The following is a 26,668-nucleotide window of genomic DNA, read 5'->3' as shown; positions in this document are numbered from 1 at the left end:
ATTCCGTGGTATTCTTTTGTTGTTGGTTCCTCTTCCGGCCACCTCTTCTCCCCCTCCTTCTGCTTCGCTTGTGTCTGTAGATAAAAAATCAGTAGACGAGCCTTCGCCCGGATTAATTGAGTGGCTCTGTTTAGACACAGCGAACCGAGATCTTCTATTTCCTTGATGGCTCCACCTATAGGCATGGTTATCCTCAAAGTCTTTCTTGTCGCGAGCAAATTTTCTCTTTTTGCCGGCAATAATGTCCTTTTCATACTTATCAATGTTTTCCTTCAATTTGACTAAAAATGGTTGTACCAATGTATTATTATCAAAGATATTAATTTTAAGCTCAGTTGCCTTAATACTTTCTTTGATCTGTACCAGCAAATTACGATCATGTCCTATCAACAGTTCAAGCAATATGCCAGAGCACTGAATGAGACCCCCTTCCCAAAGACCTCTGAAGTGTTCATCCACCTCCCAGGAGGGAAATATCTGAACCCTCAGTCCACGGGGAATAATCTTCAATTTTAGATACTGTTCCAGGCTCTTGATGTTCCACCATACACGGATATATCTTTTATGTAAATTCAAAAGTTCATCACATATAGCCTTAAAATCACCGTCTGCTGTGTCAGGAACCTGACAATCAAACACCGCTGCCACCTGATTGTTCCAAAACACCTCTCTTGCTTCCAAGTCATAAGCCATAGTAGGGCTCATGTAATCCAAATCAGACAGTTAAATCAAACTATGATAGTGTGCACAAGTCCCTGATGGTGAAAAACCATAGAACAAGGATCATAGAACAAAATAGGGACGGCACCACCATTAAATATATATAGGTAATGGAAGTGTGCTTCAACCCATAAATAGAATCTGGAACACAAAACATGGGAAAGAGTGAGCACAACTACACCAAACATATACTGGAAAATCCAGGATAATGGAATCAAGCCAGAGGAGTCCCTTGTTGCATGCAAAAAGTGTGAAAAAGTTTATTAATAACACAGAGAAATATTGTTAAGACCATTTAAAAATGGGAAAGATCAAGAGAATGATCTACCCATGAGCAAATTGGCACATCACCAACCAAAACCTCATGAATTAATATAAAGCATACAAGCTCACAATAGCAGTACCAAAGGACAGTATACAGCAGTACATAGTCACCAATTGTAGGATTCACATAAATATGGTACAGATCAAAGAGAGCTAATACAATACCAGGTAAGTAAATAGTGAGGGAGGTGGTGTGGGTGCGCCTGCCCCACGCGTTACGCCACCATATGTGGCTTCATCAGGGGTAAGTTGAGGAGTGACCAGAGCCTAAATATATATATACAAAAGGACCATTAATAATTACTAACCGGTGGGTTGAATAAACCACTCACCAAGCAGGTGAGGAGGGCAGAATCCTCTGTAATCTCCCTGTAAACAGGAACCAGGCTGTCGGCGTGCGTTCCACAGTGGAATGCAGCACCATGTGATCCGGTCATGTGACCGGAGTGACGTCAAGCCCCGCCCCTCAACTCCTATGGAGTACAGAGGCAGTTATCAGCGTCATTCAGAGTCTGGTATCACTAAGGATACCACAGATAAGACCCTGAACATGACCCCGATTTTGAAGTGGGTGGAGAGCGGATCTTGAAGGCTCCGTTCTCGTCGGGTAAATTGTCAGGTTGCCTGAAGCTACTCCCTGACCTAGGGTCCTCGTACCCTGTCGTGCCCCGGTCTCAGCCCGGTGATGGTACAAGGCCGCCGGCTGTCCTCCTTGACAATGCCGTGCCCCTTGTCATGATCCCCTGCGACCGCGGGTCCAGCTCTTACCAGGCCCAGACCAACGTCTGCTATCTAGTACTTCACGGAGCCCAGCTCTTGACCTCCTCTCACTTTCATCTTCAACTTCAACTGAACTCCTCCTGACACTCCTAACCTCCCCTTAACCAACCCCCCAAGTGGGCGACCCTATTCCACTCAGGCCGTCCACTAGTGTGTCTGGTGGGTGTGGTGCAGAGTGTTCCTAGGATTTTGATTAGCTGGTCTTTGGCAACACCATTTGGTTAGGGACCCGTAACTAAGGAGGAGGTGGATATTGCACATAAGGGCAGATTGCACAATACCCTGTGATGACCTGATAGGCCAGGGTGTCACAAAAGAAAAACAGACCATCATTAGCCTGAAAAGAAAGAACTCCATCAGACAGATATCAGAAATGTTAGGAGTGCACTGGTGGACTTGGGAACTCAAAAAGGCCTAAATGTTCATGGAAGACAAAAGTGATGATGAGAATCCTTACAATAGTAAAGAAATGCCCCTTCAAAACATCCACCCAAGTGAAGAACTCTCTCCAGGAAGTAGGTGTTTCAGTATCAAAGTCTACAACAAAGAGAAGACATGAGAGCAAATACAGAGAGTTCACCACAAGATGCAAATCATTAATCAGCTTTAACCCTTTCACGACCGGCCGATGTTTCGCTTTCCGTTTTTTTTTTTCGCCATTCTTTTTCTGAGAGACGTAACTTTTTTATTTTTCAGTCAATATGGTCATGTGAGGGCTCATTTTTTGCGGAACGAGCTGTACTTTTAAATGAAATCATAGGTTTTACCATATAGTGTACTGGAAAATGGCAAAAAAAATTCCAAATGCAGAAAAATTGCAAAAAAAGTGCGACAACACTATTGTTTTTGAGATATTTTATTCACTGTGTTCACTGTATGGGAAAACTGATGTGTGGGTGTGATGCCACAGGTCAGTGCGCGTTCGTAGACACCAAACATGTATAGGTTTACTTTTATATAAGGGGTTAAAAAAAATTCGGAAGTTTGTCTGACAAAAGTGGCGCACGTTTTACGCCATATTCCGTGACCCGTAGCGTTCTCATTTTTCGGGATCTATGGCTCAGTGACTGCTTATTTTTTGTGACTCGAGCTGACGTTTTTAACGGTACCATTTTTGCGCAGATGCTTTGATCGCCTGTTATTGCATTTTGTGCAAAAGTTGTGGCAACAAAAAAACGTCATTTTGGCGTTTGGAATTTTTTTGCCGCTACGCCGTTTACTGATCAGATTAATTGATTTTATATTTTGATAGATCGGGCGTTTCTCAACGCGGCAATACCAAATGTGTGTATATTTTTTATTTTTTTAACCCTTTAATTTTCAATGGTGTGAAAGGGGGGTGATTTGAAGTTTTAGGTTTTTTTTAATATTTTAAAACTTTTTTTTTACTTTTTTTTTTTATTTTACTAGTCCCCCTAGGGGGCTATAGTGATCTGCAATCCGATTGCTCTGCACTATCTGCTGATCACAGCTACACAGCGGTAAACAGCAGATACGTGCACTTCCTGCTTCCCTGGCCTCCGTACAAAGCGAAAGTGAAAGTGGTTCATGTCTAGCACAGGAGTCATCACATGACCCTGTGTTACCATGACAACCACTGGAAGTCACGTGATCATGTCACGTGACTTCCGGTATCGCGTGGTAAGTAAAACTTTATTGCGATCGCGTTTATAATGGCGCTGTCACATATTGACAGCGCCATTACAGGGGTTAAATGGCACGAGCAGATAACGATTCTGCTCGTGCCTAGCAGGCACACATCTCAGCTGTGAAAATCAGCTGAGATGTGTGCCGATCGCGGCATGCTGCTGCCGGCTGACCGCGGGCAGTAACGTTATGACCGCTAGGACGTAATTTTACTGCCCGCGGTCGTTAAGGGGTTAAAAATACAAAACCCAGATTAGACTTTGGAAAAAAAATCTAAAGAAGCCAGCCCAGTTCTGGAAAAGCATTCTTTGGACAAATGAAACTAAGATCAACCTGCACCAGAATGATGGGAACATGATTGTATGGAGAAGACTTGAAATGGCTCATGATCCAAAGCACACCACATCCTCTGTAAAACATGGTGGAGGCAGTGTGATAGCACGGGCATGCATGGCTTCCAATGACACTGGGTCAGTAGCGTTTACTGATGATGTGAGTGAAGACAAAAGCAGTCAGATGAATTCTGAGTAACCCTGGAGTTTTTTAAGGAAAAGAAGTGAAATGTTCTGCAATGGCTGAGTCAATCACCAAATCTCTACCCCATTAAGCATGCATTTGACATGCTTAAAGGGAACCTGTCACCAGATTTGGGGCCTATAAGCTGTGGCCACCACCAGTGGGATCTTATATACAGCATTCTAACAAGCTGTATAAAAGAGCTCAGGCTGCTGTGTAGAACGTTAAAATAACTTTATTATACTTACCTAAACGGTTGGTGCGGTGCAGATGGGTCAGATGGTTGTCTTCGTTTTCTGTGTGTGGCGCCTCCTCTTTTGGCTATCTTTGTCCTCCTTCTTCTGAACCCTGGGTTCATGACGCGTCCTACATCATGCACCCAGGCCGGCATTGAGGTCCTCCGCAGGCGCACTTTGACCTGCCCTGAGCAGGGCAGATCAAAGTATTGTAGTGCGCATGAGTGGGACCTCAATACGTTATACTGCACACAAAAACATACATAATTATACTCACCTTCCATCTCAGGCCTTTTTAAGATTGTGGAGCCTGTTCTCCTATGCTGATGATAGCTTTATGCAATCCCGGTCCTTATGCTTTGTTATCCTGTTGCTGGTGAACTTCTGTGTGGTGTTTGTTGTGTTGTGGAAATACTCTTGTTGTCTCATTGTTTCCTCCCTTCTTCCTGATAACATATTGTCTATACCTCTGTGTGTGATTGCTGTGAGTTTTGTTTTTTACCCATTTGTTTTTTGTTTGGGATTTACGAATCCTGTCCTCCTGGCCCTCTCCTGGGTGGGGGAAGGGGGGCCACTAGACGAGGATTGTTCAGGAGCTAGGGCAAGGAAGGCCGGCCAAAACATCACCTTCAGAGATCAGGGTCAGCTAGGGTTCCTATAGCCTGTGGGCCAGTTTAGGCTCCTGTGTCCTTAGAGATCCCGTCAAACCCTGTGACACTTGCTATTGATAAAATTTTAACTGTCCTTACTTCATAACAAAAAAATTATATATACACATACAAATATATATATATTATATATATATATATATATTTGTTTACAAAATTATGCTGCTATAAAGTAAACATGTGGCAAATGTTGTTTATTAACTATTTTGTGTGACATAGAAGGGGCTGCTGATAAGTCTATGGCTTTACCCAGAAAGAAACAAGATAGGATGATGAAACTTTACATTTATTCCACATACTCTCCACACACTTCTTATATCGGTATTCCAAGTTCTGTAAGCCTAGCAAACAGAAGGATTTTGGTTGCGCCTCAAACTAGGCATCTGTAGCAGCCATTGCATCAGAAATGGTGTGAAATTTGGTACTCTTGAGGTGTTTTTTCAGGTTTGGAAACAGATGATGTTGGAGGGAGGTAGATCTTGTGATTTAGGTGGGTGGTCAACCAGCTGGAAGCCCAGCTCTGCGAGTTTTGCCGTGTTCGCTTGTGCATTGTGAGCGGAAGCGTTGTCTTGCAGGAACAAGATTCCTTTGGACAGCTTGCCGCACCTTTTGGCTTTGAGAGCTTCCTTCAATTTTTCCAAAAGTTAATTGTAATACCTTTCATTGATGGTGGAACCCTATTAAAGGTAGTCCAGTAGCAGCACGCCCTCCTTATCCCAGAGCACAGACGCCATCACCTTACTGGCTGATTTTTGCACCCTGAACTTTTTTGGACGGGGAGGACCACTGTGCCTCCACTCTTTTGACTGTTCCTTGTTTTCAGGGTCATACAAATAAATCCAGGTCTCATCCATAGTGACCAATCGATCCAGGAAGTTCGTATCGCTCTGGAAATGCAGACAAATGGACTGGGATCGCATGCTTCTCTGATCTGTTGTCAAACATTTGGGGATCCACTTTGCAGATGGCTTCCTCCATGTCCAAATGTTCAAGGATAATGACACAAACACGTTCATGGACAATCCACATGATGTCTGCTATTGCTTTAGTTGAAATTTGTCAATTCTCCAGTATGAGGTTGTGTCATCCAGAACGTTCCTCATCATTGGTGCTGAAGTGGCCTGTTTTACATTTGGCAACCCAGTTCTTAACTGTGGAATGTGAAGGGAATTGATCCCCCAATGTCTGCGACATATCACCATGAATATCCTTCGTGGACTCTCCTTGCAGAAACAAGAATTTTATCACTCTGCTCTCAGTTGCTGTGAATATCGCTTTAGACTTCGCCATTTTGTTTTCCGGCGTGCGTAGAACACTGTTGCCATAAGCAACAAACACAAAATTTTGAAAACATATATTAGACACATAAGGCTTTCATGTGATGTTACATTCGTTACCATAGAAACAAAAAAAAATCACAAAGCCAAAGACTTATCAGCAGCCTCTCGTAACTCTCTGTTTAACCACATAAAAATTGAAAAGTTTGAAAATTGAAAATTTTGCTAAATTTTCACCAAATTTCAGATATTTTCACAAATAAATGCAAAAAAAATTGACATATATTTACCAGTAACATAAAGTACAATATATCATGAAAAAAACAATCTCAGAATCACTGGGATTTATTGAAACATTTCAGAGTTATTACCTTATAAAGTAACACTGGTCAGAACTGTAAATTTGGCCTCATCAGGAAGGTGAAAACAGACTTCGGTGGTAAGGGGTTAAACATTAACATTTTATAAAATCACTAGTTACTACTGTAAGATGGATGTTTCGAGCAATACAACTATTGAAATCATTACAAAGTAATTTGCACAGTCTATCAAATAAGACGGTTCAGTGGCCCCAATTGGAGGGAAACCTACTTACATGTTACATAATTGCATGCATTTACGCTGGACAATCATTGCTACAAATTCCTTCAATCAATCGAATGGCAATTATAATTGCTTCATGTAAACAGGTCTTATTCAATATACATAGCTTAGAGAAAAAAAATTAAAACTATCAATCTTCCTCAACATTCAGTTTCCAGAAAGGGATTTTAGCACCCAGAGGAACACACATATATTACACTGTAAGTCACTTGGATTTTGATGGAAACGCTCAGATCTGTGAAAACCAGTTAGCTGAAGCTGTAAAGTTATGGTGCCGCTTACGGTTCCTATTGATTTTAAAGCCACATCATTGACTAGCTTTCTTAATAGATGTGTCCTTTGGAACCACTGTGATTTTGGTTGTACCGTATTTGTCAATTATTTTTTGACCCTTAAGACTTTTTAAATTTAATAAAAATGCCATTAAAGTCATAATTATTATGCACCAATCAATTTGTATTGGTGACATTTTAATTAAAGTTGTTGAAATGTCATACAAGGTCTGTGTCACAAGGAAATTTTCCGGTGATGATACTAAAAGTAATTGTTTCGAGTACCAGAGAATGTATGAAAATACGCAATTAGCATAGGTAATATATCATTAATAATGGTGGATTATTCAGTGTATATAAATGATGAAACAACCTGAATCTGAATAACCACAGAGAATAAATGAAGAATAAAATATATAATATTTATTGAGCCACATTATTAAAAATGACATTAAAAACTATGGGGAGGTGTGCAAAATAAGAAAGTTCTCATCCGGCATATCAGATATGGTGTACCATGAATGTAATAGTGATGTATATTCTGAGAATAGATATATATAGATCTACAGTTAGGTCCAGAAATATTTGGACAGTGACACAAGTTTTGTTATTTTAGCTTTTTACCAAAACATGTTCAGAAATACAATTATATATATATATAATATGGGCTGAAAGTGCACACTCCCAGCTGCAATATGAGAGTTTTCACATCCAAATCGGAGAAAGGGTTTAGAAATCATAGCTCTGCAATGCATAGCCTCCTCTTTTTCAAGGGACCAAAAGTAATTGGACAAGGGACTCTAAGGGCTGCAATTAACTCTGAAGGTGTCTCCCTCGTTAACCTGTAATCAATGAAGTAGTTAAAAGGTCTGGGGTTGATTACAGGTGTGTGGTTTTGCATTTGGAAGCTGTTGCTGTGACCAGACAACATGCGGTCTAAGGAACTCTCAATTGAGGTGAAGCAGAACATCCTGAGGCTGAAAAAAAAGAAACAATCCATCAGAGAGATAGCAGACATGCTTGGAGTAGCAAAATCAACAGTCAGGTACATTCTGAGAAAAAAGGAATTGACTGGTGAGCTTGGGAACTCAAAAAGGCCTGGGCGTTCACGGATGACAACAGTGGTGGATGATCGCCGCATACTTTCTTTGGTGAGGAAGAACCCGTTCACAACATCAACTGAAGTCCAGAACACTCTCAGTGAAGTAGGTGTATCTGTCTCTAAGTCAACAGTAAAGAGAAGACTCCATGAAAGTAAATACAAAGGGTTCACATCTAGATGCAAACCATTCATCAATTCCAAAAATAGACAGGCCAGAGTTAAATTTGCTGAAAAACACCTCATGAAGCCAGCTCAGTTCTGGAAAAGTATTCTATGGACAGATGAGACAAAGATCAACCTGTACCAGAATGATGGGAAGAAAAAAGTTTGGAGAAGAAAGGGAACGGCACATGATCCAAGGCACACCACATCCTCTGTAAAACATGGTGGAGGCAACGTGATGGCATGGGCATGCATGGCTTTCAATGGCACTGGGTCACTTGTGTTTATTGATGACATAACAGCAGACAAGAGTAGCCGGATGAATTCTGAAGTGTACCGGGATATACTTTCAGCCCAGATTCAGCCAAATGCCGCAAAGTTGATCGGACGGCGCTTCATAGTACAGATGGACCATGACCCCAAGCATACAGCCAAAGCTACCCAGGAGTTCATGAGTGCAAAAAAGTGGAACATTCTCCAATGGCCAAGTCAATCACCAGATCTTAACCCAATTGAGCATGCATTTCACTTGCTCAAATCCAGACTTAAGACGAAAAGACCCACAAACAAGCAAGACCTGAAGGCTGTGGCTGTAAAGGCCTGGCAAAGCATTAAGAAGGAGGAAACCCAGCGTTTGGTGATGTCCATGGGTTCCAGACTTAAGGCAGTGATTGCCTCCAAAGGATTCGCAACAAAATATTGAAAATAAAAATATTTTGTTTGGGTTTGGTTTATTTGTCCAATTACTTTTGACCTCCTAAAATGTGGAGTGTTTGTAAAGAAATGTGTACAATTCCTACAATTTCTATCAGATATTTTTGTTCAAACCTTCAAATTAAACGTTACAATCTGCACGTGAATTCTGTTGTAGAGGTTTCATTTCAAATCCAATGTGGTGGCATGCAGAGCCCAACTCGCGAAAATTGTGTCACTGTCCAAATATTTCTGGACCTAACTGTATATATATATATATATATATACATATATATATATATATATATATATATATATACACACACACACACACTTTTATATATATATATATATATTTTAATCCGTATGGGAGCGATACCGCAAGGACACATGTGCTACTAATGAATAAATATAGTAGTAGTGCACAGTTATTCAATTGCATGTATCAGATCAAAACATACCATATACCAGAACAACACACATGTACAGACCCCAAGACTCAAACGTTCTTTTCACTCCATTACTTTTTCAAGTTGTAAGCAACTGAGCAGACCCACATATAATAGGAACATCAGGGATGGAAGGAAAGGGTTATTCTGCATTGCCTAGTGATCAATGAAGAGAGAATGAGTATCCAAATATATAATGTGTTTTACTGTCAACACATTTTGAAGTGGGCACACTTCATCAGAACAAACCACAGAATCTTTGTGGTTGTCCTGATGAAGAAGTATGCCCATCTTGAAGCGCATTGACAATAAAACACATCACCTATATGAATATTCGAAATGTAGTTTGAATGTCAGTTTGAAATGTAATTAAGAAATGGCAATTAACAGGAACAGTGGAGGTCAAGATAAGGTCTGGAAGACCAAGGTAAGTTTCTGTGCTAGTTGCTAGTAGGATTGCTAGAAAGGCAAATCAGAACCCCTGCTTGACTGCAAAAGACCTTCAGGAAGATTTAGCAGACTCTGGAGATATGGTTAATTGTTTTACTGTTCAGAGACACCTGCACAAAAATGGCCATCATGGAAATAATCAGAAGAAAACCTCTTCTACATCCTCACCATAAAATTCAGCATCAGAAGTATGCAAAAGAACATCTAAACAAATTGCTGCATTTTGCAAACAAGTCCTGTGGACCAATGAGGTAAAATAGAACTCTATGGCCACAATGATCAAAGGTATGTGTGGAGAAAAAAGGGCACAGAATTTCAGGAAAAAAACATATTGCCAACCATTAAGCATAAGGGTGTATCACGTTTAGAAGTGGGCACACTTCATCAAGACAAACCAAAGAGAGTCTCTGTGGTTGTCCTGATGAAGAAGTATGGCCACTTTGAAAAGCGTTGACAATAAAACACATCATCCATACAGATGTTCATCCTCTCTTCATTGATTGCCAGGGAGCGCAAGTTAACCTTTTCTTTCCAGCACTGATAAGTATTTGATAAAGGTCCTGCCACTAGGACCCTTACCTTTGCAAGGAATGGTTGTCCCCCTATTCCCCATTCTGGTTGATGTCCCACCACCAATGACTAGAGACATGGCAAGGTATCTCTCCATTTATTGTAATAGTAGTTACGACTAGAGATAGCTGCATTTCGAAAGTATGAAAGGAGAGATCTAGTGATTGGTCTCTATTCCAGACCACATATTTGCAAAAAACAAGCTCTATGAAGGATCCTAGCTAGGAAATGGTTTTTCAAGGGAATGTATATAAAATATACAGCAGTTGAGAATGTGTGGAGAGGGTGAGGGGGTGGGAGGGAATAGGAGAAAGCACAAAACTCTTCGCTCTTTTGCATACTGACAAGATCCTTCTGACCCAGATTTCCCATTTAAGGCATTTTGTCCAGTCTGATTTAAATCAAATGTAAGAACTGTATAATGTTTTGCCATACAAATGAATAGTTCTTTTTTATGATACATAAGAGTCCAAAACAGACGTGATACGCTGCATACTCACAAAGCAAGAGTACACAGGAATACATAAAAAATTAATCAAAGGTCAAGAATAAATTCATGTCAGGTCATATAAAATAAAAGGCCAGGTCAAATCACTGAATAAAAACAACAACAAGCAAAAGTACTTTCATGGATCGCAGAACCAACCCACACGATTATTAGGCCAATGTGAGCAATTGTAGAAAATACAATCAGTGTCCACTCATCTGCTACTGGTCTGATACAGGCTCGGCTTTATTAAGGATGGCATCTCACCTTGATATATCTATTGTGCGGTGACCTGCTCCGCAGAACATGCTCACAAGACATGCATCTTTCTTACCACCTGACTGGCCTCAAATATGAAAGCCGCGAGGCATGAAAGCTGCGCTCTCTCCGAATGTATAGGTTCAGCTCTATGCATGATCCTACCTGCTCTGATTCACCTTATCTCACGCTGCAGTGGACCTACCACAAATCTTAGTTTATTGGGAAATACTGCCGTGGATTATTAAGGTCATAGCTATAAGGCTTACTATTGTAACTATGGTGCTACGGGCATGAATTTCATTAAACTGAACCTGTCAAGAAAGAAATCTAACCACATCCTAGAAAAACTGTTGTAACATATGGTATTGTAGGTTTTCGGTAGTCTTTGCTAATTATGAAAAACTGGTTGCAACATTAGACAATTTGTGTTGATAGCAGTGCGGTTATATTTCCAAAAATAAATGTACAGTGGCATGCAAAAGTTTGGGCATCCCTGGTTAAAATTACTGTAATTGTGAACAGTTAAAGCACACCAATCACCAGGATTTTCCTATATAACCTAAAGCCAGTGCTATACTGACACTATAATGCTGATTCTATACATACGTTTAGTTGTCAGCTAGGATATATAGGTTGTGAAACACAAGCAAGTAAAGTTTGTAAAATGAGCAGCTTTTTGAGTGGCAGCAGCTGCCGATCAGCTGATAGCTGGGGTCGGTATTCATAGTGATTCCCGCCCCCCTGCCTGTCCAGCCCCACCTGTTATTTATACTAATTCTATTATAGAATCGTTTTACTAAATGGCTAGAAGGACCTGTGCTGATGTCATACCCATGTGACCAGAAGGGGCAGGGCCTCAGCCAACAGGAAAATATTGTTGCTTCCTAGTATCAGTTATGCTGGCTGAGGCATCGCCCCTTCCGGTCACATGGGTATGACATCAGCACACTTCTAGTCACTTAATAAAACAATTCTATAATAAAATTAGCCTAAATAACGGGGAGGAGGGACAGGCAGGGGGGCGGGAATCACTATGAATACCCACCCCAGCTATCAGCTAATCGGCAGCTGCTGCCACTCAAAAAACTGCTCATTTTACAAACTTTACTTGCTTGTGTTTCCAAACCTATACATCTTGGCTGACAACTAAGGGTATGTATAGAATCATGATAGTGCCAGTATAGCACTGGCTCTAGGTTATATAGGAAAATCCTGGTGATTGATGCGCTTTAAGCAAGTTCAAGATGAAATATCTAAAAGACATAAAGTTGAAGATGACATATTTACTTTGTATGTTAGGCAAAAAGAAAAATAAATAAATTATATATATATATATATATATTTATTTATCTTTTGCATTTTAAAAATTACAAAAAAGAAATTGGGCTGATGCAAATATTTGGACACCTTTGGGGATTCGTGTACTCAGATAACTTTAACCAAGGTTTCAGACCTTAATTAGCCTGTTACATTTGTAGCTTGTTCACCATCATCGTTAAGAATGTGAAGGTGATGCAAATTTCACCGCTTTATTAAAACCCAGCCTCCTCTAACCTTGTGCCAAAAACCAGCAGCCATGGGTTCTTCTAAGCAGCTGCCTAGCACTCTGAAAATGAAAATGGTGAAGGCCTGCAAAGCAGGAGAAGCCTATAAGATACCAAACATTTTCAAGTTGCAGTTTCCTTAATTCAAAATGTAATTAAGAAATAGCCATTACCAGGAAAAGTGGAGGTCAAGATAAGGTCTGGAAGACCAAGCTAAATTTCTGAGGAGCTGCTCATAGGATTTGCTAGAGACACAAATCAGAACCACCGTTTGACTACAAAAGACCTTAAGTAAGATATAGCAGACTCTGGAGTCATTGCACATTGTTACATTGTTCTACGGTTCAGAGACACCTGCATAAATATGGCCTTCATGGAAGAGTCATAAGAAGAAGCCCTCTCCTGTGTCCTCTTTATAAAATTCAGGGTCAGAAGTATGCAAAAGAACATCTAAACAAGCCTGATGCATTTTGGAAATGTGACGCCTGGGCAAAACCAGGTAGTCACAAATAGGCCCCTGCATAACACCTTCCCTCACTAGGAAACACACAGCCAACCATTAAACCCTAGTCACCCCCCTTAGGGAAAGATAGAAACACTAGTGGGCGTGACCAGGTGGTTGGGACACGCCCACCCAGGGTTCCAGACAGCCCGGGGGTGGGAAAGTAAGACAGTTCAGTCTTGGTGTTCAAGGACAGAGGAGTGTGGAATGGAGGTCAGGCCTGTGTGTCAGGCCTGAAGTTGACTGACAGGTACCAGGGTAGGATCCCTGGTGCCTTGGCTAGGAGGCAGACGGTTGTCTCCGTCAGCAAGAGATGGGAAGATGGCTTGGTGGAACCGAGGTGGACCGGGCCAGGGTTGTAGCCCACCGGTACTGACACGGGGAACCGACCCGGAAACCGTAGCACAAAAGGCGTACTCGGACCCTGAAGCCAGGAGCCAGAAACAAGTGGAACTGTTTAATTAACTGATTGAGGCCAGGACTAGAGGTCCTGTCCCACCCAAAGTCCCTCATAGAAGACAATAGCCCATTGATTAAGGATAAGAGGTCACCACCAAGGCCCATAGATCCCATGGGCCAGCGTCTGCGGGCACGGCTCCTTAGGCCACATCCAGCCGGGAGCGGACTCCTACGTTTCAAGGGAAGTCTTTTCTACTTAAACAGTGCAGAAAAAAGATAGAGACCATTAAGTCAGGTGGGGGATCCAGAACGCAACCGGCCACGGCACCGGTCACCACCACCTTGGTTTACCAGAGACTTGTGTGTTTTACTGAAAGTGAGTACACCAACACCCCCTGTGGTCATCATTCTCCCTGCACCAGAGCCATCGAGTCCCAGGGCCACCATCCCTGCCCACGGAGGGGTTAACATCTTACTGTACAACATCTCCCCCGGGTGCCCCATAACAGCAGCGGTGGTGTCCCACCTCACCACACACCGTGGGTGGCGTCACAAACCAATTACGGCCTAGCCCGTACATCTTCATCCCCCCATTTTATTCGGCGTGTCTGCGAGACCCCCGGGTCCGGAGACCCTCCAGCCATCACCCCTGAAGGTCCGGATCCGAGCAGCAGCAGCTGCTGGCATGGAGGCGGCACAGAAACAAGTCCTGTGGACTAATGAGATAAAACAGAACTTTGTGGCAACAATGATCAAACGTATATGTGGAGAAAAAAAGGCACAGAATTTCAGGAAAAGAATGTATCGCCAACCATTAAGCATAAGGGTGGGTTAATCATGTCTTGAGGTTGTGTTGTACCCAGTGGCACAGGGAACATTTCATGGATAGAAGGAAGAATGGATTCAATCAAATTTCAATAAATTCTTGATGTAAACATAACACCGTCTGTAAAAAAGCTGAAATTGAAATTAGGAAGGCTTCTCCAATGATCCTCGATACACGTAAAAATCCACAATAGACTACCTCAAAAGGCGCAAGCTGAAGGTTTTACAATGGCCCTCACAGTCCCTTGATCCAAACATCATTGAAAATCTGTTGCTAGGACTCAATAAAGCAGTACATGCAAGACGACCCAGGAATCTCACAGAACTGGAAGATTTTTCCAAAGAAGAATGGATGAAAATCCCGCAAAATACTTTAGAGATCATTTCACCTTCAACTTACTTAATTGTTCACAATAACAGAAATTTTGCATGCCACTTTATAAGACAAAGAAAACATAAATATGAGCTAGCATATCAGTAGCATTAAAGAAGAGGAAAAGTTTACGCTTCCGCTTTAATTTTTGGCACAAAAGACAGACCCCAGATAAGCAAGCTCTCACACGCTGCTCTCAAGTACATCTTTTTACATTACAAAACAGGAACCTAGTAGTTTCTACTTTATTTCTGATTAAGCAGATCTCTCGAAAGCCATGTCAGTCATCTTTAAGCAGGTCAGACATACTAGATAACCTTAGATTAAAGATGTAGAAAGACGCGAAGATAAACCAGAAAGGATCAAAATGAACACACACCATTATGGTACCAGATTTTGTCACCTAAGATAAAATGTAGTTTGTTTCACCCACCACTCCCTTTCTGCACCTCTCATTTGCTAAAAATGCAGTTTCTTTGAAGAGGGGCATCCTGCGCACATTCTTGCCACCCAGTAGAACAGGGAATGGAACTAACCATGTTTAGGTGCCATCACCTTAATATCCAAATAGCCGCTTCTTTGTGTGTCTTGGTATAAAGTAATCCAAAAACACTGAACTTAGTAGGATCGACACTTAAGCGGGCTTTACACGTTACGAGATCGCTACAGCGGGGTCACGGATTTTGTGACGCACATCCGGCCGCTGTAGCGATCTCGTGTGTGACTCCTAGGAGCGATTTTGAATCGTTGCAAAAACGTCCAAAATCGCTCCTCGTTGACATGGGGGTCCTCTCCCAATTATCGCTGCTGTCGCTTGGGCGAAGTTGATCCTCATCCCTGCGGCAGCACACATCGCTACGTGTGGCGCTGCAGGAATGAGGAACTTCTCCTTACCTGCCACACGCCAGCAATGAGGAAGGAAGAAGGTGGGCGGGATGTTCGTCCCGCTCATCTCCGCCCCTCTGCTTTGATTGGGCGGCCGCTTAGTGACGTCGCTGTGATGCCGAGCGAACCGCGCCCTTAGAAAGGAGGCGGTTCGCCAGTCACAGCGACGTCGCCGAGCAGGTAAGTACGTGTGACGCTGCCGTAGCGATAATGTTCGCTACGGCAGCGATCTTCACATATCGACATAACGATAGGGGCGGGTGCTATCAAGCTCGCCATCGCTAGCATCGGCTAGCGATCTCGTAGCGTGTAAAGCCACCCTTAATCTGTTGTGTGTAGATGCAAACTCATAGATAAAATAACCATTGAGCATATTGCTTTTTAACATGCCCATTCCTTTGCTGCTTAGCAGATTTTACATGTTTATATCTTGGAAGATTTACAGGAGACATTGTGTATGACTAGACTTACTCAATTGAACATGCCCCCCTCACTTACAGAGAGCCTGCCAGGAAGAATTTCTACTCTAAACTAACGGTATGGTTGTAGAGATGCTGTTACCCTTAGTAAATCTATTGTACCATCACCCATTCCCTGTAGACTGTGAGCCCTCGCGGGCAGGGTCCTCTCTCCTCCTATACCAGTCTGTCTTGTACTGTTAATGATTGTTGTACGTATACCCTCTCTCACTTGTAAAGCGCCATGGAATAAATGGCGCTATAATAATAAATAATAATAATAAATAATAAATCCATACTTTTTTGTAGATATAGGCCCAGCAATTCCTGTGAAATCTGACTTTGATGTCATATGCATATTAACTGTAAATGCTTTGCGTGTCAGAGCACTTCCAACTCTCCAGCCCCCACTGCTTGTTCTCCCCCTGCAGCCTCTCCTGCCTGTGATTGACATATCAGTCCAGGCACGGGCAACATCATCTGCCTCTCCTTGCCTAGAGTGCTGTCACTGTCAGGGACACTGTAGTACTTATAAACTGTTGCTAGAGATGAGACCTAACTACACTGCCACCAGCAGAAAAAGCATTTCCAAGATATCTTGGTAAAGATAGATAATGTCGCCTAGACCATTATGTCAATCACAAGCAGAAGGGAGGTGCCGAGCAGGGAATAGGCAACATGTAACTTCAGAGTTGGATTTCTCGGGACTGGCTTAGCATATTTCTTCAAGAATGGTATTACCATAATCAGAGTAACAGTACCTGTTGTCACGCTCCCCGGGTCCCCTGCGCTGTCCCCCGGCTCACCTGTCACGCGTCCCGGCTCCCCTGCCTCGCTTCCCGGTTCCTTGGTCCGGTCACCGCCGCTCCCTGCTCTTCAGCATCCATTGCCAGCCCGTCCCCGGCGTCCTGGTCCTCGCTCCCGGCGCCCGTCGGCTTCTCAGCCCCAGCCCAGCCCTGCTGCTTCCTCCTCGCAGCTTCCTGCCCTGGCTTCTGGCACTCGGGCCGCGCGCATGCGCATTAGGGCGCGCGCGCGGTCATTGACCCTTTCTTAAAGGGCCAGCGTCCATTAACAGGAAATGATGCAAACAGGTACAGGGTATAAAGGGGTTTAATGTCCAAGGGGGCGGGGCCTGATCTTCGTGTTTCCCAAGCTAGGAGTCAGGTCTCCTAGTGTCTATATGATATACTCACCTATCTCTCTTGTAGAGCCGTGCCTGCCTCGCCATCCGGTCCTGCCGAATCCCGAACCCCGAACGCTGTCCATCTGCCATCCTGACAGTCCGTACCATCTCGGATCCCTGCGGTGACCCGTCATCTCGCTCCGAAGGTTCCGGACCCCGCCTGACATCTTCTCGGCTTCCGAACCTGAGCTACGTCACCCGGACTACCTACAGTGACTCCGTAGTCCCAGGACTTCTCCGTTAAACTCATATGCACGGACTGTTCTGCTGCCTATAGTGCTCCAGCTACCGGACCCCTTACCACCATCTAGGAGTTCGGCCCAGTGGATCCACCTCCTGGGTCTGCCCGTCCACCTGGCCCTGACAGTAAGATCAGGCCATGGATCCCGCTGCAGCACTAGCAGCCGTACAAGAGGAACTCCAACGCCAGCGTGAGACTCAGACCCGCATGCTGCAGTTCATGTCTTCTGTGGACGCCCGCCTGAACACGCTACAAGCAGCAGTTGCGTCTTCAACATCCCGGGCTTCCACTAGTCAAGCCACGGCTCCAGCTCCCGTGGCGACTTCTTCAGATACTTCCAGACTTCGTTTGGCCTCACCACCCCGGTACGCCGGAGACCCCAAGACCTGCAGGGGATTCTTAAACCAATGCTCCCTCCATTTCACGCAGCTGCCGCATTTGTTTGCCTCCGACCAAGCCAAGGTCGCCTTCATCATGTCCCATCTAGAGGGTGAGGCACTGGCGTGGATGAACCCCTTGTGGGAGAAGGGGGATCCTGTGACCACGAACATCCAAGAGTTCCTGCAGGCATTCCGTGGCACCTTTGATGAGCCCGGACGCGCCTCCGCGTCTGCTTCGTCTCTTCTCCGGTTGCGTCAGGGGACTCTGACGGTGGGTCAGTACGCAGTCCGGTTTCGCACCCTGGCTTCGGAACTCGGCTGGAACAACGAGGCCCTAACCGCCGCCTTCTGGGAAGGACTCTCGGGGCGAATTAAAGATGAGCTGGCGGGTCGTGACGTACCGACCACCCTGGATGCCCTGATTGCCCTAGCGACACGAGTAGACATTCGCTTTCAGGAGCGAGCCAAGGAAGTGTCCCGTGAGAGACGTCCGGTACGGCATTCCTCTCCTCCGCAGAAGCCCTCCGTACTTCAGTCATCGACAGCTGGGGCCCCCGTCCACGAGCCCATGCAGATCGACCGAGTGCGGCAATCTGAACAACGTCGAGCAGAGCGGCTCGCCAAGGGTCTCTGCTTTTACTGCGGAGAGGGCACACACCTGCTACGCTCCTGTCCAGAGAGGCCGGGAAACTCCAAAGCCTAGGGTTGGTAGGAGAGGCCACCCTAGGTGCTGGGACTCTCTCAGACCCAGTTACGTGGACTGTGCAAGTGACAACGGGAGAGACGCGGTTCACGGCTGAAGCATACCTCGATTCCGGGGCAGCAGGCAATTTCATCCAGCAGGCCACGGTGGACAAGTACCAGGTGCCTGTTACTCCACTCGACAAGCCCCTAGTGATTGCCTCTGTGGATGGGAGACCCCTCTCTGACACCATCTCCTGGGTCACCAGGCCGGTCGAACTGCGTATCGGTGCCCTGCACACCGAGACCATCGCTCTCTATGTCCTTCCACGCATGTCCCATCAGATCCTGCTGGGACTTCCCTGGTTGCGGACACACGAACCATCAGTCAGCTGGGGCACTGGCGAAATCACCCGATGGGGCTCTTCGTGCCATGAGAAGTGTCTGAAGTCCATACAACCCATCCGACGGCCTCCGGTTCCAGAGAACCTACCGGGACTGCCCTCGGCCTATTGGTCCTTCGCAGACGTCTTTGATAAAAAGGAGTCTGAGGTACTTCCGCCACATCGTCCTTACGATTGTGCCATTGACCTGCTCCCAGGAACAACACCACCTCGAGGACGGATATATCCATTGTCTCCAGCCGAAACAAGGGCCATGTCTACTTACATCACAGAGAGCCTGGCAAGGGGATTCATTCGGAGATCCTCCTCTCCTGCTGGAGCAGGCTTCTTCTTCGTAAAGAAGAAAGAGGGCGACCTACGCCCATGTATAGACTACCGGGGATTGAACCAGATCACCGTGAAAAACAAGTACCCTCTGCCGCTCATCCCCGAATTGTTTGACCGGCTTAGGGGAGCTCGTGTGTTCACCAAGCTGGATCTTCGGGGTGCTTACAATCCGGTACGCATCCGCTCTGGGGACGAATGGAAGACTGCGTTCAATACTCGCGATGGGCACTATGAATACTGCGTGATGCCCTTCGGCCTGTGTAACGCCCCAGCCGTCTTCCAAGAACTGGTGAACGACGTTTTCCGGGACCTTCTCTACGTCTGTGTGGTAGTGTATCTGGATGACATCCTTGTCTTCTCTCCGGACCTCCAGACCCACAGAGAGAACGTACAGCTGGTTCTACAAAGACTGAGAGAGAATCGTCTGTACGCCAAGTACGAGAAGTGTGTCTTTGAGCAGTCCTCTCTCCCCTTCCTGGGGTACATCATCTCTGATACCGGACTGCAGATGGATCCAAAGAAGGTCTCCTCCATTCTCAACTGGCCTCCTCCTTCTGGACTGAAGGCAATCCAACGTTTCCTGGGATTTGCCAACTACTACCGCCAGTTTATCCCTCACTTCTCTGCTCTGACTGCACCTCTCTCCGCTTTGACCAAGAAGGAGGCTAATCCAAAGGACTGGTCACCTGCGGCCGACGCCGCGTTTTGCTCTCTGAAGCGGGCATTTGCCTCCTCTCCTGTACTCCACCGTCCGGAGTTAAACCGCCAGTTCACCTTGGAGGTGGATGCCTCCTCCTCAGGAGCCGGAGCAGTCCTCATGCAGAAGTCCTCCTCCGGGAAGATGGTGACTTGCGGTTTCTTCTCCAAGAGCTTCTCTGCGCCTGAACGCAACTACACCATCGGTGACCGAGAGCTCTTGGCAGTCAAACTGGCTCTGGAGGAATGGCGCTACCTTCTGGAAGGAGCAGTGTACCCCGTGATTATTTACACGGACCACAAGAACCTGGAATACCTGCGGTCCGCTCAGCGACTGAACCCACGGCAAGCCAGGTGGTCCTTATTCTTTGCCAGGTTTGATTTCCAGCTCCATTTCCGACCTGCGGACAAGAATGTACGCGCTGATGCCTTGTCCAGGTCTTTCATGCCCATGGAGCAGGAGGAGGAGACTACCCAACCCATCATCTGTCCTAGCAAAATCATTCCGGTGGCCCCTGTCACCCTGGCCCAGATACCGCCCGGGAAGACCTATGTCTCTGAGACTAACAGGCAAAAAGTCATATATAACATAAAGATCCAGAAATTATAGGCAACAACTCGGAAATAATGCATTTAAACTCAGAGCACAAGAGTCTTTAAATTTACCAAAATATAGAGATACCCCAGAGACACCGTGATACAAATGTATAAAACATTTTATTTTATAGCGCACAGGGTATTACAATACATACAAGATAACAATCAGAAAAAACCGGAGTGAGTGGGTGAAGGAAGAGGGGAGACCCCACGTGACCCAGGAAATATGTCAAGAATTATATCGGACCTGCTAGACCAGATAAATATATGTCTTATTGTAGTAGCCTCATGCCCATACAAAAGGCCCTACGTAGGGGCCAAAATCCATTGTGCCGCTAGTTAGTGGCCCCATAACCTAAACCTATGGCCTTATACCAGATCATGACTCCAAAAGGCCTATATGTAAAGCTGGTACAATGGCCAAAATACCCTCTGAGGCGAAGCTATAACCTCAAATACAATTAGGAGGTGCCCAGGCAGTGTCACATTGGTCAATCATTAATGAGGCATGTAGGCTTACCACAAACAAGTAAAGCGTCCGGGAATCCTGGAGAACACGTGGGGACCGACGTCCCAACACGTGTTTCGTCAAGTGCTTCGTCGGGGGACGATAGTTAAAAAGTGCCAAGAGTGGAGCTTAAAAAGGGGACCCTAATTAATGACACACCTCCATTTCCCCATGTGCACCGGAGTGAGTGGCCGCTGCAGACAGCGCCGTGGCTCAGTATCGGCGGCCGGAAGTCGACGGAGCGAGAACTTCCGGTGACGTCACCATACGATACTTCCGGTTCCCCGCCGCAACGAGCGTTGCCACGGACGCGAATCAACAGACGGAAACCACTGCAGTGCTGGGTAAGATGGACCCGCCCCTAATGGAAAACGCTAATCCAACCTCCGTAATCCCATCAACAACAGTATGGTATATAATGCGCAAACATATGCTAGGCATTATTGTATATATAGAATGTCCCCTAATGACGCCATCAGGGGAATACATGTTATAAAGCACATACATATAATGCATTGTTTATATACAGTCACCATGAATGGTGCATAAAAGAGAAGGAAGAGGAGGAGGATAGATAGAATAAATAGGCAGACGTCTGCAAAGGAGTAAGGGGTAAAGACATAGACATAGATGTATAACCAGCAATTTCAGCATGAAAACAATTACAGATATTCCATGTCCATGTACATCGCAGTTCAATAGCCTCCCAGTTTCTGGTTCTGTAAATGTATACGAGTCTCCATTTCTTCCAGACCGGAGTTGATGACAGAACCCGAATAAAGGGGGCACTTAGACGGGAGGGAAGGGAGAAGGGAGGGGGGGGGTTTGGGGGGGGGGGCCAAGAAGGAAGGTTCATGACAAAACCAGGTCCCTTAAAATTGAACAAAAGAAAAGAAAAGACACACTGTTAAAAGAGTCATGAGACCACCGATAAATACAGCATGAAAAGATAACATACGAAATCCTAAAAACACACAGGGGGCTACGCAGCTGTTCACACCTCTGTTGCATAGCCAGGGTGGACTCAACCACCCTGAAGGCAAACTTTCGAGTTTAATTGAATCCGACTGGGAGGAGCTCAACCTCCCTCTTTCTTCTCCTCAGTCGGACTCACTCAAGATACCATTATTATGGGGATAAAGGCGATGGTTACAGAAAAGGGGCAAAGGAAAGCCGTTCATTCAGCCCATCTGGTGCCTGAGTACCCAGAACAAAAATCCAACGGCACTCCATCTGTGCCAGCCGTTTTTTGAGGTCACCGCCCCGAATTCCCAGATGTACCCTGTCGATACCGCGGACCTGGAGGGATGTAGGGTCACAATTGTGAACCTCCCTAAAATGTCTGGGTATCGTTTTTAGGGATTCGGGGTTGGTGGCCTCTTTGGCCGCCAGAACATCACGCACATGCTCCCTCGTGCGAATTCGGAGCTCACGTGAGGTCAGACCGACATATATCTTGTTACAGGCACACGTGGCGTAATATATTACGCCAGATGTGCTGCAAGAGATATATGCCCGAATGGAAAATTCCCTCTTTCCGTCCGCTGAGCAGAAGGTTGTGGCCCGAATGATGTTCTGGCAGCCCCGGCAGCTACCACAAGGGTAGCAGCCGACACGTTGGGGACCACATCCAAAAAGGGGGGTTCTCTTGACCACATAGTGACTATGCACTAGTGCATCCCTGAGACTCCTACCCCTCCTTGCCGTCATCAAGGGGCGTTCCGGTAAATAGCCACGAAGAGAGGGCTCAGTATGGAGGATGGCCCAATGTTTATTTAGTACACCTCTGATTTGGTCCCACTGTCAGCAATAGGTGGAAATGAATCTCGCCACTGGACTGGATGTAGGTTTTGTAATTACATTCCCAGATAGGAGCTGGTCCCGCTGGGAGTGTTTCGCACGCTGGTAGCCTTTTTTGATGGATCTCTGGCTGTACCCCCTCATTATGAACCTCTCCCTCATATCCCCTGATTCAGATTCAAATCTATCATCCGACGAGCACAGCCTGCGTAACCGCAGAAACTGGCCCGTCGGAATGGCGTTCACCGTCGAGCTGGGGTGACCCGAGGTGGCATGGAGGAGGGAATTAACCGAAGTGGTTTTCCGGAAGATGGTAGTAGCGACAGCCCCGTTAGATTCCACCGAGATTCGAATGTCCAAAAATTCGATGGTCCTTGGTCCGACCTGATGAGTTAAATAGATGTTATAGCCGTTGGAGTTAAGGTGACGCACAAAGTCCTCCAGCTCAGAGCCGGTTCCCCCCCAGACGACCAAGATGTCGTCAATATAGCGCAGCCAACACTGCGCATGGGAGCTCGCCGGCACGCCGTCCCCGAAAACCTCCCTCTCCCAATAGCCGAGAAAGAGGTTTGCGTAAGACGGCGCGCAGGCCGCCCCCATCGCAGTGCCGCGCCGCTGGAGGAAGAACCGGTCTCGAAACACAAAGAAACTGTGCGTCAATATAAACTCCAACAGCTCCATGATAAGGGCGGACAAGGACCCATCGAGACTACTTGAATCCAGGTAGAATCGCACGGCAGCCAGCCCATCCCGATGGCCAATGCTGGAATATAGGGCCTCCACATCCATTGTTACCAAAATCGCCTCCTCCTCCAAGATAAGACCCTCCAGTCTCCTTAGGACGTCCGCAGTGTCTCTGACATGAGAGGGCAGCGTCTCCACCAAGGGGTGCAAGTAGTGTTCGATAAATTTGCATGTGACGTCGCACAGCCCTCCCATGCCAGAGACAATGGGACGCCCAGGAGGTATCTTTGGGTTTTTGTGAATCTTGGGGAGGAGGTAGAAAGTTGGAACAACAGGTGTTTTTACTAGGAGGCCCTCATAAATTTTTTTAGGGATAATCCCCTCCTCAAATGCCCTCAGTAAAATCAACTCCAAGTCACTGGTGAAGCCACGTATGGGGTTATGGTGGAGAGGTTCATATGCCTCCCGGTCCCTCAATTGCCGCCATGCCTCCCTCTCATACAACTCCACTGGCCAAATTACCACATTCCCGCCCTTGTCGGCGGGTTTAATTACCACCCCATCCAATGATTCGATCTCCCGTAGTGCCTTTTGTTGTTGTCTAGTAAGGTTATTTTTACCCCCTCTCCGTGGGCAAAAAGTGTTACACTGGGGCCATGCCTCGAAAACAGCCGGTCATGCTGGTCAAAAGAGAACATGGAGCACGATTGTACGTCACTACTGGTGGCCATCTCTTCGCACGGACGTCGCTGCTTTTGTCTCTGCCTGCTCCTCTTGTGCCAGGAACAAGACGCCCAAACACCTGACATATGGCCGTCTTCTGCCTCTGCCGATACCCTCAGTTCCGTGGCAACACATAGCGATGGACTTTATTACGGACTTGCCATTGTCCTCCGGACACACAGTCATATGGGTCGTGGTGGATCGTTTCTCTAAAATGGCACATTTCGTCCCTATGACTGGACTGCCCTCTGCTCAGGAACTCGCGTACGCCTATATACATCACATTTTCCGCCTGCATGGCTTTCCATCACACATCGTATCCGACAGAGGAACTCAGTTCACCTCCCGCTTCTGGAGGGCGCTCTGCAAACATCTGGGAGTGACTCTGGACTTTTCTTCTGCTTACCATCCTCAGTCTAATGGCCAAGTGGAGAGGGTCAATCAAATCTTGACCTCCTTCTTACGTCACTATGTCAACGCCCATCACGACGACTGGTCCACGCTTCTTCCTTGGGCTGAATTCTCCCATAACCACCACATCAGTGAGTCGTCCTCCAGCTCTCCCTTCCATGTCGTTTACGGACTTCAGCCCTCCGTCCCATTGCCTGTATCCCCTTCTTCGGATGTCCCTGCTGCCGATACTGTAGCCCGTGACTTTGCAACCATTTGGGACTCTGTCAAGGTGTCCCTTGGGCGTGCTTCCCTACGGATGAAGAGACACGCAGACAAGAGACGTCTAGACCCTCCGTGTTTCTCTCCTGGAGATCTAGTCTGGCTTGCTTCCAAGTACGTCCGATTGAAGATACCATCCTACAAGCTGGGTCCTCGCTACATCGGGCCGTTTAAAGTCCTCAACAAGATCAATGAGGTCTCCTACAAGCTACAGCTCCCGGCCACGATGAGGATACCCAATTCCTTCCACGTCTCCCTGCTCAAGCCGGTTGTCCTTGGTCCCTTCTCCGCTGCTGCCAGTTCGGCTCCTCCTCCTATTGCCGATGACGACATATATGCGGTAAGGGATATCGTGGCCATGAAAACCGTCCGGGGTCGACAGTTCTTCCTGGTGGACTGGGCAGGGTATGGTCCTGAGGATAGATCCTGGGAGCCCCGGGAGAATGTGGGTACTCCGCTGATCCGTGCCTTCCTGTCCCGGTTGCGGGGAGGGGGGCGTGGGGGGGGTACTGTCACGCTCCCCGGGTCCCCTGCGCTGTCCCCCGGCTCACCTGTCACGCGTCCCGGCTCCCCTGCCTCGCTTCCCGGTTCCTTGGTCCGGTCACCGCCGCTCCCCGCTCTTCAGCATCCATTGCCAGCCCGTCCCCGGCGTCCTGGTCCTCGCTCCCGGCGCCCGTCGGCTTCTCAGCCCCAGCCCAGCCCTGCTGCTTCCTCCTCGCAGCTTCCTGCCCTGGCTTCTGGCACTCGGGCCGCGCGCATGCGCATTAGGGCACGCGCGCGGTCATTGACCCTTTCTTAAAGGGCCAGCGTCCATTAACAGGAAATGATGCAAACAGGTACAGGGTATAAAGGGGTTTAATGTCCAAGGGGGCGGGGCCTGATCTTCGTGTTTCCCAAGCTAGGAGTCAGGTCTCCTGGTGTCTATATGATATACTCACCTATCTCTCTTGTAGAGCCGTGCCTGCCTCGCCATCCGGTCCTGCCGAATCCCGAACCCCGAACGCTGTCCATCTGCCATCCTGACAGTCCGTACCATCTCGGATCCCTGCGGTGACCCGTCATCTCGCTCCGAAGGTTCCGGACCCCGCCTGACATCTTCTCGGCTTCCGAACCTGAGCTACGTCACCCGGACTACCTACAGTGACTCCGTAGTCCCAGGGACTTCTCCGTTAAACTCATATGCACGGACTGTTCTGCTGCCTATAGTGCTCCAGCTACCGGACCTCTTACCACCATCTAGGAGTTCGGCCCAGTGGATCCACCTCCTGGGTCTGCCCGTTCACCTGGCCCTGACACCTGTACAGACATACCATTAGTTTAGAGAATAAATTCTTAATCACAGGTTCCCTTTATCTACATCACTGATCTGCTCTGAAGCTAGTATGGCCAACTTTGTCTTTTATTTTTCCAACACAGAGGCTCATATGGTCATGATGTCAATGACTTGCATCACTCCACATGTGACTACGGGGCCTCAGCAACAGAAGTACCAAAGGAGGATCGGGGAGTTGCGACATGGACTGAGGCGGCATAAGGAGAGCTGTAGGAAGAAGTTGGCATAAGGAGAGC

General features: G+C 46.4%; 1 protein-coding gene across 2 annotated transcripts in view; it reads right to left on the bottom strand.

Moving 5' to 3' along the window:
• The window catches only part of FRMD4A (FERM domain containing 4A), a 720,232-nt gene that overhangs the window by 585,144 nt on the left and 108,420 nt on the right, over window positions 1-26,668 (bottom strand). The gene's annotated exons all lie outside the window — the stretch shown is intronic.

The sequence above is a fragment of the Anomaloglossus baeobatrachus genome, chromosome 4 (genome assembly GCF_048569485.1).
Source record: "Anomaloglossus baeobatrachus isolate aAnoBae1 chromosome 4, aAnoBae1.hap1, whole genome shotgun sequence".
NCBI classification, from domain to species: Eukaryota; Metazoa; Chordata; class Amphibia; order Anura; family Aromobatidae; genus Anomaloglossus; species Anomaloglossus baeobatrachus.
Note: the sequence above shows the minus strand (reverse complement) of the source record. Positions and strands in the feature narration are given on the sequence as shown.